The 14,178-nt window shown below is 40.6% G+C and overlaps 1 long non-coding RNA gene across 1 annotated transcript in view; it reads left to right on the top strand.

Moving 5' to 3' along the window:
- Window positions 1-1,950: 1,950 nt before the first annotated feature.
- Window positions 1,951-14,178, top strand: part of LOC138978741 (uncharacterized) — a 193,183-nt gene continuing 180,955 nt past the window's right edge. The window contains exon 1 of the long non-coding RNA XR_011459787.1: window positions 1,951-2,164. This is a non-coding gene — a long non-coding RNA (uncharacterized lncRNA). The remainder of the gene's footprint in view (window positions 2,165-14,178) is intronic.

Genomic DNA, 14,178 nt, shown 5'->3' on the forward strand with positions numbered 1-14,178 from the left:
AATATTTTAAAAACGTCAAACAACTTGCAATGGTTTCTCCAGTTGTTGTTCTTTTGAATGATTGTTGGTATGTGAACGTCCTGTTTTTGTTTCATGAGTAAAACAAGTCCCGAACTTGCCCCAAAACGCTATCTTCCGCTTCGGACTTAGCCGCAGACGCGGTGTATGTACAGGGAAATAGCTATTTGACGTCGCGGCAAGCGGAACACTCGAAATCGTCACCCAAGTTCCAAGAGTGCGCGTAGGAAAACTATTTAAAGTACAATACTGAAATTTAGTGTGGCATAAGATCAACCCTTTGTTATGATGTATGTGGAAGAGCGACTTATCAAAATTGTATTAACGTCTTGAAAAAGGGTGGGTTCTGAACACAGTGTTTTACTTTTTACACAGATGTTTCTGGAAATCGCTCTTTTCTGTCAATAATTTCAAAAGGCCAATCTACCAGGACAATGTCTTATCTAATCAATATGTGCATTACTTTAACCGGGCCAACCGATTGAAGTGAAGCAATATTTCAACTTTTGCGCCGTCCAAGGCCGAATCGCGTATGTTCTGAGATCTCGCAAGGAAAAAGTATTAGACGCAGTTTAATGACATTTTGCATACCATCAGATCAATCCTTTGTAATTATGTATTCCGCAGAGCGACTCATAATTACTATTAACATGTTGTGAATATAGTTGATTCTGAACACAGTGTTTTTGTTTTGACACAGGCGTTTTTGGAAATCGCTCTTTTCTCTCAGTAATTTTAAAAGGCTAATCTACAAGAAGAACATCTTTTCTCATCAATACGGGCTATACTTTGACCGGGCCAATCGATTGAAGTGAAGCGATTATTCCAACGGCTGCGCCGCCGAAGCCTGAATCAAGTCATAATAGAAAGTGAAAACGCTATTTGACGTCGCGGCAAGCTGAAACACTAGAAATTATCGCCCAAGTTCGTCGCGATATAACCTTCGTGGTTGAAAACGACGTTAAACACCAAATAAAGAAAGAAAGATCGCCCAAGTTCCAAAGATTCGCAAAGGAAAGGTATTCTTATCAGATGGATGCAATTTCGCGTGTCACACGATCATCCTTCTGTTATTATCTATTAAAAAACAAACAAATTACAAAAGCTTTTTTTACGTCGTTGACAGGGTTGATTCTGAACACAGTGTTTTTATTTCTTTCTTTCTTTCTTTATTTGGTGTTTAACGTCGTTTTCAACCACGAAGGTTATATCGCGACGGGGAAAGGGGGGGAGATGGGATAGAGCCATTTGTCAATTGTTTCTTGTTCACAAAAGCACTACTCAAAAAAATTGCTCCAGGGGCTTGCAACGTAGTACAATATATTACCTTACTGGGAGAATGCAAGTTTCCAGTACAAAGGACTTAACATTTCTTACATACTGCTTGACTAAATCTTTACAAACATTGACTATATTCTATACAAGAAACACTTAACAAGGGTAAAAGGAGAAACAGAATCCGTTAGTCGCCTCTTACGACATGCTGGGGAGCATCGGGTAAATTCTTCCCCCTAACCCGCGGGGGGATGTTTTTATTTTGACACAGGTATCTTTCTTAGGGGATCTATTGTTTTAGATCTAAATAGAGTGGTAGTTATTTGAGACGGTGTAAACTCTCCAGTGGAAAGGGTGTTTGTTTACATGCGCTTTAGTAAGAGACGGCACAGAATGTGCGTGCTTTAGCTAGATTATAGTTTTTACTTCAATCTGCTTTGGGGAATGTGTACTATTAGGACTAAAATGTAAATTAATGTTGGACTCGTGACACAGGATAGTAGAAGATGAAAACCGCTTGCTTATTAAAAGCCCCAGTCCGTCTCAAATGGTTTACAGAACTATTTAAATTTTCTCGTGAAAAAAGCAGTACTAACCTTATCGAACACGTTCACTTGCAATAACATTTAATAGCATTAAATGACACAGTTCGTTGATAGGTTAAGCCTATTTTAACATACTGGAAACTGGTAATCTTCCAGTAGGTATTAATTTAGTTTTACTAAAGCCTGCTGGGACACAAGTAATGGGTTAGTGCATTTGTAAACAGGAATCGCTTGACAAGTGGCCCCCTTCATCCCCCCCTTCCTCGTCCTGATATGGCTCTGCGTAGTCGGCTGGACGTTAAGCAACAAATAAACAAACAAACACAGTTCGTTTGAATGGCTGATTTAGCTCGCGTAAACCACACACCTGTTTTCGTGGTTTATCTAACCCCTGAGCCATCGTGAACCCGTGTGATCCACTTAACTTTCCTTTTTTTTTCCTCACAATTTAGTGGTCAGTTTGTGATTTCAATGTGACTGGCTCTATCTGCAATAGCACGTTATTGTCTACCTCTGAATCTAAATCGCAACAAACGGCTGTGAGTCACACGAACTGAGCAGTGGCGGTTGACTGTTCGCAGAAACTGGCAACATGCAGAACATTCGTCTGCTACGAGAAACACGTTTTGCGGGACACACTTCCGGGGTATCTTTTTTTAAATTTTGTGTTGCACGGATTTCACGGGGGTGATTTCTGCTGTCGAGGCAGAATTGTCGATAACTGAACTGGGGTATGTGACAGGGTTAGTCACGTGATTTCGTCAAGGTTGTCTGTCTGACACATGTTAACTGGACACTCGAAAACTCAGCGCTGGGGAGAACGGTCGGTGTCTTATATTTCCTGCGAGTTTGATGGACTTCATCGCTTTGATTTCTGCATTGATATTCAACGCGCCGCTCTGCATGTACAGGAGGGCTTCAGGAAAACTTCAGTTTGAGACCACTTTCTCTCCGTTCACATGCGGTCTGACGTAACGGGTCGTCAACTTCTCTTCGCTGTGCGGGAAAGAAATTTCACCGCATAAAAGATTCGGCAAGAGGGTGAATGGGATATCGCTGTTGACGAACAGGTGCCATTCAAAGGAGGAAGCGGTTTTCGCTTCAATGAGAGTGCTACCTACATTGGCTTTTGAGGTAATAAATCATTATTTAACGCTGTTGACGAGTCTGTGTTTGTGGAATGAAATACTCTCTGTTGTTCTTTCCAGGTTAGCGCATAATTTGCTCTTTGTGACGCTAAAATACTAATCTGTATATGGTTTTTGCAGATATGAAGAGAAGGAAGGAAATGGCTGATTTGTTGTTGTAAAAGTTCGTTTGTGCAGGCCCACGTGCTCGATGAGATATGTTAAGATGACATGTTTAAAGGTGGAGTTTGTTGGGTAGCTTGACATGTTTAGTGCACCGAGGCTTTTTGTTGCAGCTTTCTTCTTCTTTTGCCTTCTACAACCGAACGTGTCTACTATCTTCCGTTGCTGGCTGTTACCTGCGGGACGCTGTTATCTGCGGGACACTGTTATCAGCGGGACGCTACATCAAGATCGTCCGCGGAGTGATGTAACCAGCTAACCGGCTAACCAGCTAACCGGCTAACCAGCTAACCAGCGACTGGGTGTGGCGCCTGATGTCTCCACTGTTCCCTGCTTCGTCACCACGCTAACCAGCACTTCATTCGACGGAGCAGTTGTGGAGACTATGAACTAATTACAGGCCGTCCACTCAGTGGCAGAAGAAAAGCTAAGTGCACCATGTCTTTGCACCCTGTTTACCACCGTTGTCATCTTTTATATTTATGATTACATTCGAGCGGTGACAACGTGGGGTGTGTGACACCTGCATAAATTGGCACTTTTAGGCAGATCAGCTATATTTTCCTAACTTTACACGGGATCAGCGTGTTACTATAATTTTCTACACTTAACTGACATTTGTTGTCAGTGATCACTTGTTTTTACGTTTTGAACGTAAACAGAACATATTTTGAGTGAAGTCTCGAGGGAGGTGGCGAGTTATTACATAAACAGGCGTCTGAAACTTATACTTTTGTTGTTTCTATTTAATTGTATGACTGCGAGAGTGGATCGTGGTGTGGTTAGTTAGCTAGAAGTGACTAACCGTTTCATAATCACCTTATGTGATATAGTGAAACGTGACAGTGTCCCTTGAACATTTTAAGGTCCAGATCGTCAGAAAACGTTTCCAAATTGGCTCCTTATGTGCTGTTTCTTCAGTTTACACGGGAAACGACTATCCCCCCACTAAGTCACATACCAAAATTCAAAACCCTGACTGCTTGCTTGGGTGAGTTTGAATATGTTGATGAATTAATGTTGGAATAAGGCACCAGTGCCTTACACGAAATTAATTTTTTTTAAATTACCACTGTGCACAGACAGCACCGATGCTGTTGGTATGTGACCAAGTGGAGGGGTGGTTTTATCCCAGGTAAAGCATGACAAGTTCTGAGATGGTGAGATGAACTGTTTACACGAGGCGAGGTGGGTCTTGAGGTTGTTTTTGTTCACGCACGAACCCATGCATACAGAGAGATACTGTTCAGAACGAATACTGACCGATTACATCATACAGGTAAACAGGTGAGGCAAAAACGCTTCAGAACTCTAATAGTGTGAGATTATCCGTGTCATGAATGATTTTTAGAGCGCGCTAAAAGCAAAAGAGGTGCTGCTTTCCTATGTGTGACACAAAAACTGCCGAACTGAATACGCGGTGCCACCGTTATGGCATTCCGTTTGTCAAATAATTATTTGGATACTTTTTCATGTTTTTTTCACGAATTTTAGCTAAATAATCATTATTTAGAAGCTCATGTGATAAATAAGTAATTGTTTATAAACAATGTAAAAAAAATTCTAAATAATTTTTTGTTTACGTAAACCATTCATTGTGTACCTAAACAATTCATTGTTTACGTAAATAATTCATTGTTTACGTAAATAATTCATTGTTTACGTAAATAATGTATTGTTTACACAAATAATCACTTATTTCACAAAATAATATTTTTTGGGTGGATAAAGTGAGCAGTTGCTAAATAAATCATTGTTTACCTATATAATGCATTATTTAGCAGATTCGCTAAATAATGAAAACTGCTTTCCCTAAACAATTCATTGTTTAGGGAAATCAGTTTTCATTATTTAGGGGAATCAAGAATTGACTTCTAAGCTTCATTTTTTTTCTTTGTGTATAATCTATAATTCAATACAAGGTATCTCCAAACATTATTTATCAGAAAATTAGTTCAGAAGCGAATCCTAGAAACCCCTAAATAATGGAAAATGTGTTGGCTAAACAATTCATTGTTTACGTAAATAATTCATTGTTTACGTAAATAATGATTTATTTAGCAACATTGCTTATTGTTTATAAACAATGTAATGTAAGTCTAAATAATATATTGTTTACGTAAACAATATATTATTTAGACGTATTTTACATTGTTTGTAAACAATCAGCAATGTTGCTAAATAAATCATTATTTACGTAAACAATGAATTATTTACGTAAACAATGAATTGTTTAGGTAAATAATGAATGGTTTACGTAAACAAAAAATTATTTAGAATTGTTTTACATTGTTTATAAACAATTACTTATTTAGCACATGAGCTTCTAAATAATGATTATTTAGCTAAAACTGGTGAAAAAAACATGAAAAAGTATCCAAATAATTATTTGACAAATGGAATGCCATACACCGTGACGTCTTTGTGATCTCGTCTGTATTCAGTGACACTTAGTTCCAATAGTCGCACAGCTATGTCTGAATAGATCTGCTTTGCATCAGTCATTTCAACTATTCTTCTTGTAGATTCAAATTCTTCGTTATTTTGTGTGCTTGCTTTCCGACTTTGCTTGCATGGGTAGATATAAAAGCATTCTGCATTCTCCATACTACAATATCCCCGTACCAGAAGAAAGAAGAAAATGTAAGTTTTACGCCCTCACGGCAAAGCCATTATAGTTATTAGGGGCATGTTACACGGGAAAACCCGGCTTTGTATGAAAATAAAAAATAACAAGTCGCGTAAGGCGAAATTACTACATTTAGTCAAGCTGTGGAACTCACAGAATAAAACTGAACGGAGTCCGCCATGTTACTATTCCTGTTAGTGTACATATGCGTGCGCGAGTGTAGTATGCTTCGTATGGTATTTTTATCTGTTGTCTTATTATTTGTTTTGTCTTTTAATGTGCACCACACTGAAATTTCTCTGTATGAGATAATAAAGTATTCGTATTCGTATTCGTATTCGTATTGCGCTGTGCTTCATAGCACGCTTTACTGTACCTCTCTTCGTTTTAACTTTCTGAGCGTGTTTTTAATCCAAACATATCATATCTATTATGTTTTTGGAATCAGGAACCGACAAGGAATAAGATGAAATAGTTTTTAAAACGATTTCGGAAATTTAATTTTGATCATAATTTTTATATTTTTAATTTTCAGAGCTTGTTTTTAATCCAAATATAACATATTTATATGTTTTTGGAATCAGAAAATGATGAAGAATAAGATGAACGTAAATTTGGATCGTTTTATAAAAAAATTTTTTTTTTTTACAATTTTCAGATTTTTAATGACCAAAGTCATTAATTAATTTTTAAGCCACCATGCTGAAATGCAATACCGAAGTCCGGCCTTCGTCGAAGATTGCTTGGCCAAAATTTCAATCATTTTGATTGAAAAATGAGGGTGTGACAGTGCCGCCTCAACTTTTACAAAAAGCCGGATATGACGTCATCAAAGACATTTATCAAAAAAAGAAAAATAATTCCGGGGATATCATTCCCAGGAACTCTCATGTCAAATTTCATAAAGATCGGTCAAGTAGTTTAGTCTGAATCGCTCTACACACACACACAGACACACACACACACATACACCACGACCCTCGTCTCGATTCCCCCCTCTATGTTAAAACATTTAGTCAAAACTTGACTATATGTAAAAATGCGGGGGGGGGGGGGCGGGGGGGGGCGCGGGGGTGGGGGGGGATGTAGACAGCTGGCTGCCGGCTGCTAGAGGAGACCTGAAATGGGCTAGGGACCGGGTTGGGTCGTCTTGGGTCAGTGCTGAAATGGTTACTTTATTGGCTGTTGGCCGAACGGACACCCGGGCTTCATATTTTTGCATGCATGTATTTGTGTTCCCAAGGCCTGAGGCTTTCGCTGTGACCCTGGGATCTTTATCGTGCGTATGCGTGCACACGGGGGTGTTCGGACACCGAGGAGAGTCTGCACAAAGTTGACTCTGGGACACACATCCCGCGCCGAACTTGGGGGTTGAACCCACGCTGATAGTAACCGAACCGGTTTTAAAGCCAGCGCCTCTACCGACTGGGCAAACTCCCTCCCCCCCCCCCCCAATTTGTTGGGGTCAAGAAGTTCCATGGAGGGTGGGGGGTATGGAGGGTGGGGGGTTTGGAGTAACACATAGTGTTTTGCTCAGGACATTCCCACCCAAGCAGAGCCGCGCTAGGGGTAGCCTACGCATTACCGTGAAGCTGGCAGTCAGTGCAACTGTTCTTGCGAGTTTGGGCACCGCTGTTCTCTAGTGGTGCCTAAACTCGCAAGATCAGCGGTGCCCAAACTTGCAAGACCAGTGGTGCCCAAAACTCGCAAGACGAACGGTGCCTAAACTCGCAAGAACAGCGGTGCCCAAACTCGCAAGAACAGCAGTGCCCAAACTCGCAAGAATAGCAGTGCCTTAAACTTGCAAGAACAGTTGTGTCTCACTCTGTCATCTCTCTCCTTTTGTGTTTGCTATTCAAACGTCATCAATCAAGGTCTTATTGGCACAAGTGTTGGATACTGATTCTTCTGGAGAGAAATGATGAAAGCTCAATCAGCATTCTAAGACAATTGACCTTTTTATTTTGTGACCTACATTAATTTGAATAAATCAAGAATTGTTTTGAGATAGGCATTTGTAGCATGTTCTAGTCGTCATTGCAAAATGTCGTCATTGCAAAATGACGTAACTTAGAAGAGTCTTACTTTTGTGTTCTTCTGTGACATCAAGCAGAAGCTGCGATTCGATTTCTTCCTGAAAATTCAACCAACTCATAAATCAGAGCCTTTAATCTACTTTAGTGCCTTTGCAATTCGGTGCAACAGTTCGATTTCTTCAAATTTCGAGAGTTAACTACAGTGTGTAGTTTGACGGCGAAAGCACAACAATGGCCGGGTCGCCAATGACGTGGTTGGACTTCATCGTTCTGCTAGGCTATTTTTCCGTCCTTATTATGACTGGCATTGTTGCCTCTTTGCGAAATCGTGGGTCTGTGTACGGATATTTCCTGGCTGGTTGGAACGCGTCTGGTTGGGTAGTAGGGTGTTCGTTGTTCTCCACTAACATTGGAAGTGGTCAGTGCAGAACGACATACACTTTTTTTTAAATTCATGTACATTGCAGGGGTGTCGTTTGGGTCGGCCCTTCGGCCAATCGCCGATTTTTTTTTTTACTTTGGCCGAAACTTTCATGTCCCTATCGGCCAAATGTCCGAAGAGTATTCGCCTAAATCGGCCAAAGTTTGTCCAGTTTTTTGTATTGGTCAGGCCTTGATTGTTAAAACTGCTGCCGGTGTACTTAGTCAACTGACTGACGTTTATTTCCTTCGCGAATACCAAAAACATTAATGTTTTGAACGGAAGCCATTGCCAAAAAATATAGATGCCAGAGTGGTTTCCCTTGGACAAGGGAAACCACACTCTCAGCGTTTGCGTTCGCCGGTTAGCGATTCTTTATCAGTCAGTCAGTGCTTTCGATTTGGATTTGAACATCATGTCGCAACCAGAAAAGAAAAAAACTAAATTGGCCAAGGTTTGCCACCCTTCGCCAAGGTAAGTGATTAATGACAGGAACACCGCGAATCTGGACAGTGTCAGTGTGAGTGGTAGTAGTGTTGTCGAGTCAATCGAAGCAGACGACATAGCAGACGATAGTCACCGCGAATCGAAATCTGCTGAGCCAGAGAATGAAAAGCGTCCTCCAAATCGTGGTTTCCAAACAAAATGGCTCGCCCTACACGTTTTTTATTGGTGTTTACCAGTCATGTTTCCCAAGGCTTGTCAAGATTAGCACAAGATTGGAAGAGGTTTACTTTCAAGAAATTAAAGTTAAAAGGTTTGAAAAGTTTCAGAGAACTGGTGTCTGATGTAGTTAAATCAGCAAAGCTGATTGTTTCAGATGCAGTAAGCAACATATAATCCAGGGGCGGATTAGAGGGGGTTGTTACGGGGGTTCAGGACCCCCCCCAAAAAAAAAAAAAAAAAAAAAAAAAAATTTAAGAAAATAAAAAATAAATCTGTCTGTGATTTTTTTTTTAATTTTCTGTCTGTAAAGCCGGGGGAAGAGTTAATTGTTTAATTGTCACAGTATGCGATATGTCTTCCTTCTAACCATACTATATGATGTCGGGAGCAAATATCAGCATGGACCTATATTAGACCAGTGAAGATAAATTGCCATTATTTAAATTTTAATACTAACTTTGAAAGACATAATAAGTGGCTGCTGACACCAGTTGATCATGTTTAAAATCAAGGATAAGCCACAATGTTATTATAAAATAGCTAAAATTCTTCTGCTTCATGGGAGCTTCGCCCCCCAGACCCCCCAACGGGACCCTGGACCCCAGGTTTTACCCTCCCCCTTCTGACTTAAAGGCACAGTAAGCCTCCCGTAAACCATCACAGAGCTCCCCGAGCGTCTAAATACAGTACAAGCATACTTCCATTTGAACGCTCACCGAACGGGAACATCCTGGCTGCTTTCTGTTGAGCGTGAGACATTTTCCAAGAATTTATTTTCGTAGACTTGTTCCGTTAACAACAACGGCGCCTCGTTTTTGCGCTGGACCTAACTTTTAAAATCTAAATAATAAATTGACAGCTTGTTACACAAACATTCTTTAATCATAAAAAAATTCGTTTTTCATCAAGACAAGATCAGAACAATTCGAAGTTGTGAAAGTTTAAAAAAAGAAAAGCCCGGAAGCAGGGTCACGCAAGGGTCGTAGCAGACGACGGCCGGTTTATCAGTGCAAATCGCCGTTCCTCTCAACAGTCAAAAGCCATCGCTAGAGTTCTTGTGAACCACAGCCGTTGTTTCGTGCATAAAAAAAACGTGCTATTGTAGATAAGCTCACGTCGAGTCGCATTCAAATGACTAACTATGACGACTGCATTGTGAAAAGGGAAAACTGGATCACACGGGTTCACGATGGCTCAGGGGTAAGATAAACCACGCAAAAATAAATTCTTTGAAAATTGTTCGCTCTTTACGGAGGGCACCTAGGATGTTCTCAATTGGTGAGTGTTTAAATGAAAGGGTGTTTGTACTGTGTGTAAAAGCCTGACCGTATCTGTGATGGTTTACGGGAGGCTTACTCTGTCTTTAACTGTTCCGCCCCTGTAATCTGTGTTCCTAAGATAATGATTGTATGTATTGGTGTTAAATTCCCCTCTTGAGTCTTGTGCTTCAATGTTGCGGTGACTTTGTATGAGCCAAAATAATGGCCGAAAATTTTCCAAGATGTCCTAGAAGCTTTCTGACAGTTTCAGCCCAGGGCCGGACCAAATGAGTTGTAAGGGGGGGGGGGGGGGATCCTCCTTTTTTGGGGGGGCAAATCAGCGAAGGTGGGGGGGTACCTTTTTCTCATCGGATTTCACATTGAATAAAATTTGTTAGAGACACACACAAAATGTATTTAAAAAAACACAAACCACTCAAAGCAAGGTACATGCTTTTTCCAGGGGTGGGGTTCCGGAACCCCTGGAACCCCCCCCCCCCCCCCCCTGGGTCCGGCCCTGCGGCCAAATGTCGCAACATGAAAATGTCTAGCAACACCACTGCATTGTATCAATATCAAGTCTGTCGGTGTAAGCTTATCTCATTTTTGATTGGAATATCTGTCACCCTGGTTGTATATTGCACTAAATAATTTTGATACCGTGATGATCAAGACTGTATACAGGAATATAAATTCATTCCTAAAAGACAAAGACGTTTTATTACGCTGAACAATGTCTCTCTGTCTTTTCATTGTCATCGTCGTTGTTATTGTTGATGGTGCTGCTGTTGTCTTGTTCACTTGACTTCTCAGAGAAAACAACAAGTGATCATAAGTAACTTTGCTGTTGTCGTCGTTATTAACACTGTTATTATGGTGGTATTGTAGTAGCTGTAGCCGGATAGTAGTTTTCTTGTATACATTTTAGGATTTGCCAAAATTACTGTTGCTACCTGTAATCTTCCACATCACTCTTAGTCCTGCAGATGTTTACATGACTGTTGTTACCTGTAAGCGTTTACGTCACTCTTTCGTCATGTAGGTATTCACATAAGTGTTGCTACATGCAAGCTCTTGCATCACTATTGTGTCCTGCAAACGAAACGTTTACACTTGTTCGCCGTGCACGCGGAACATCACTGTTGTTTCCCGAAGCGGACGGGCACAAGCCCATGAACGAAGGAGAGGAAGAAGATCCCCCTTCGTGTGTACACGCAAGCACAAAACCAAGTGCACACGGAAAATATCCCCTTATCCATGTCAGTTCGGTGGGTTACAGAAACACGAAAATACCCAGCATGCTTCCCCAGAAAGCGGCGTTAAGCGTTTGGCTGCCTAAATGGCGGTGTAAAAACGGTCATGCACGTGAAAGCCGTGGGAGTTTCAGCCCATGAACGAAGAAGAAGCAGCTTCCCAAAGCTTCACGTGATGTCGCACACTACACCATGTACATTATACAGCTGGGTTACATCAATGTCCAATGCGTCCTGCAATCTTTTACATCATTGTTACTTCACGAAGCGATTTAAGTACACTGGGCACAAAAAGTTCAGGATGTTTTTTCAGTGGTATTGCTCAGATGTTAAAAAATGGTGTCATAACATTTGTGCCAAGTTTCAGAAGCATTCTTTCATGGGCTCAACAAATTTGCAAACGTTCGTAACGTCCTGGAAACAAAATTGTGACATGCACGCAACTTTGCATACTTTGCAAAAAATTGTGTCATAACATGTGTGCCAAGTTGTAGAAGCATTCTTTCATGGGCTCAAAAGATATAGCCTCATGACTTTGAGGAAATAAAAAGTAAAATCTCACTCCACAGCGCTGTTCTATTTTTAGACGACCACATCTGCAAAACTCAAATATCAAGGTGGCTGAGTGATCAGGACACTCACTTTACACTATCAAGGTTAATTGCACAAAGCTCAGCGATTGAAACCTTTTTCCTTTATATAAGATCTGCTGTTAGGTGTGTTGTTTTTGAGTCACTTGAGAAAAAGTGACTCTATGTAATCGGTCAGTGTTAGTCTGTCCGGCCGGCCGTCCGTAGACACCACCTTAACGTTGGACTTTTCTCGGAAACTATCAAAGCGATCGGGCTCATATTTTGTTTAGTCGTGACCTCCAATGACCTCTACACTTTAACGATGGTTTCGTTGACCTTTGACCTTTTTCAAGGTCACAGGTCAGCGTCAAAGGAAAAATTAGACATTTTATATCTTTGACAAAGTTCATCGGATGTGATTGAAACTTTGTAGGATTATTCTTTACATCAAAGTATTTACATCTGTAGCCTTTTACGAACGTTATCAGAAAAACAAGGGAGATAACTAGCCTTTTCTGTTCGGCAACACACAACTTAACGTTGGGCTTTTCTCGGAAACTATAAAAGTGACCGGGCTCAAATTTTATGTGAACGTGACTCATTGTGTTGTGAATAGCAATTTCTTCCTGTCCATCTGATGCCTCATATAATATTCAGAACTGCGAAAGTGACTCGATCGAGCGTTTGCTCTTCTTGTTAAAATTTTTATTTGGCATGGTGTTTTGGTGTGCAAGCGCGTGAGTTTATGCATCTGTCTGTTTGTGGCTACGTCCGTGTTTGTATGTGTGCATGATAAAAAAAAATAATCCGAAGAGCTCTAAATAATTATACTTTTTGAGTTTGTGTGAGTGTGACTGTTCCCGTAGCTTGATGTTCACGATTTACGAATTAAGGGATAACCAAAAAGGCGTTCTCTCTGTGTCATAACGGACAGATAACGGTTCTCTGTATAGTAAGCCGTTATGACCTTGAGACAATGCTCTTACAGACTCTTAAAAACCTGGCGATGTCCATCTCCACAGCTCTATTTCGTAGCATTCCAACTGTCTGATTCGTCACAGCAAATGCCAGATTGTGTCTCGCTGCTATCAAGACGACGATGAGAACAAGAAGGGCAAAGCCCATACGACTCACATGCTTTACACATTTTTCCTACCAAAATACATGTGACCTTGACCCAAGGTCAAGGTCATCCAAGGTCATGCAACACAAAGCTGTTAATTCAAGACATAGGAAGTACAATGGTGCTTATTGGCTCTTTCTACCATGAGACATGGTCACTTTTAGTGGTTCACTACCTTATTTTGGTCACATTTCATAAGGGTCAAAGTGACCTTGACCTTGATCATATGTGACCAAATATGTCTCATGATGAAAGCATAACATGTGCCCCACATAATTTTTAAGTTTGAAACAGTTATCTTCCATAGTTCAGGGTCAAGGTCACTTCAAAATATGTATACAATCCAACTTTGAAGAGCTCCTGTGACCTTGACCTTGAAGCAAGGTAAACCAAACTGGTATCAAAAGATGGGGCTTACTTTGCCCTATATATCATATTTAGGTGAGGTATTGAATCTCAAAAACTTCAGAGAAAATAAATGTGAAAAATGTGAAAAATAGCTGTTTTTTAGGCAACATTTATGACCCCTGCGACCTTGACCTTGAAGCAAGGTCAAGATGCTATGTATGTTTTTTGGGGCCTTGTCATCATACACCATCTTGCCAAATTTGGTACTGATAGACTGAATAGTGTCCAAGAAATATCCAACGTTAAAGTTTTCCGGACGTCCGGACGGACGGACGGACGGACGGACGACTCGGGTGAGTACATAGACTCACTTTTGCTTCGCATGTGAGTCAAAAACCCAGTGTTGCCTCCATCTGACGTCATATTTTTGGAATTATATGACGTCATGTCTTCATTCTTCTGTCTTTTTGATTCTTTGTCTTGTTTACTTCTTTCTTATACAGCACAGCTGTGTTCAAAACACGTGAACATTTCTTCTCTGCAACTGCTACTGAGCAAGTTCGCATCATCCGTGAAGGCTATACGCATCCTATCGGAAAACGAGAAACAAAATTATAGAAAAAATCCTTTAAAAAAGTTGCGCGAAAGACACGAGGGACAGTATTTTTCACCTCTTTTCAAACGATCATAACTTTTAAGCCCATGAAAGAATATTTCTGAAAC

The sequence above is a fragment of the Littorina saxatilis genome, linkage group LG10, assembly GCF_037325665.1.
Source record: "Littorina saxatilis isolate snail1 linkage group LG10, US_GU_Lsax_2.0, whole genome shotgun sequence".
Classification (NCBI taxonomy): domain Eukaryota; kingdom Metazoa; phylum Mollusca; class Gastropoda; order Littorinimorpha; family Littorinidae; genus Littorina; species Littorina saxatilis.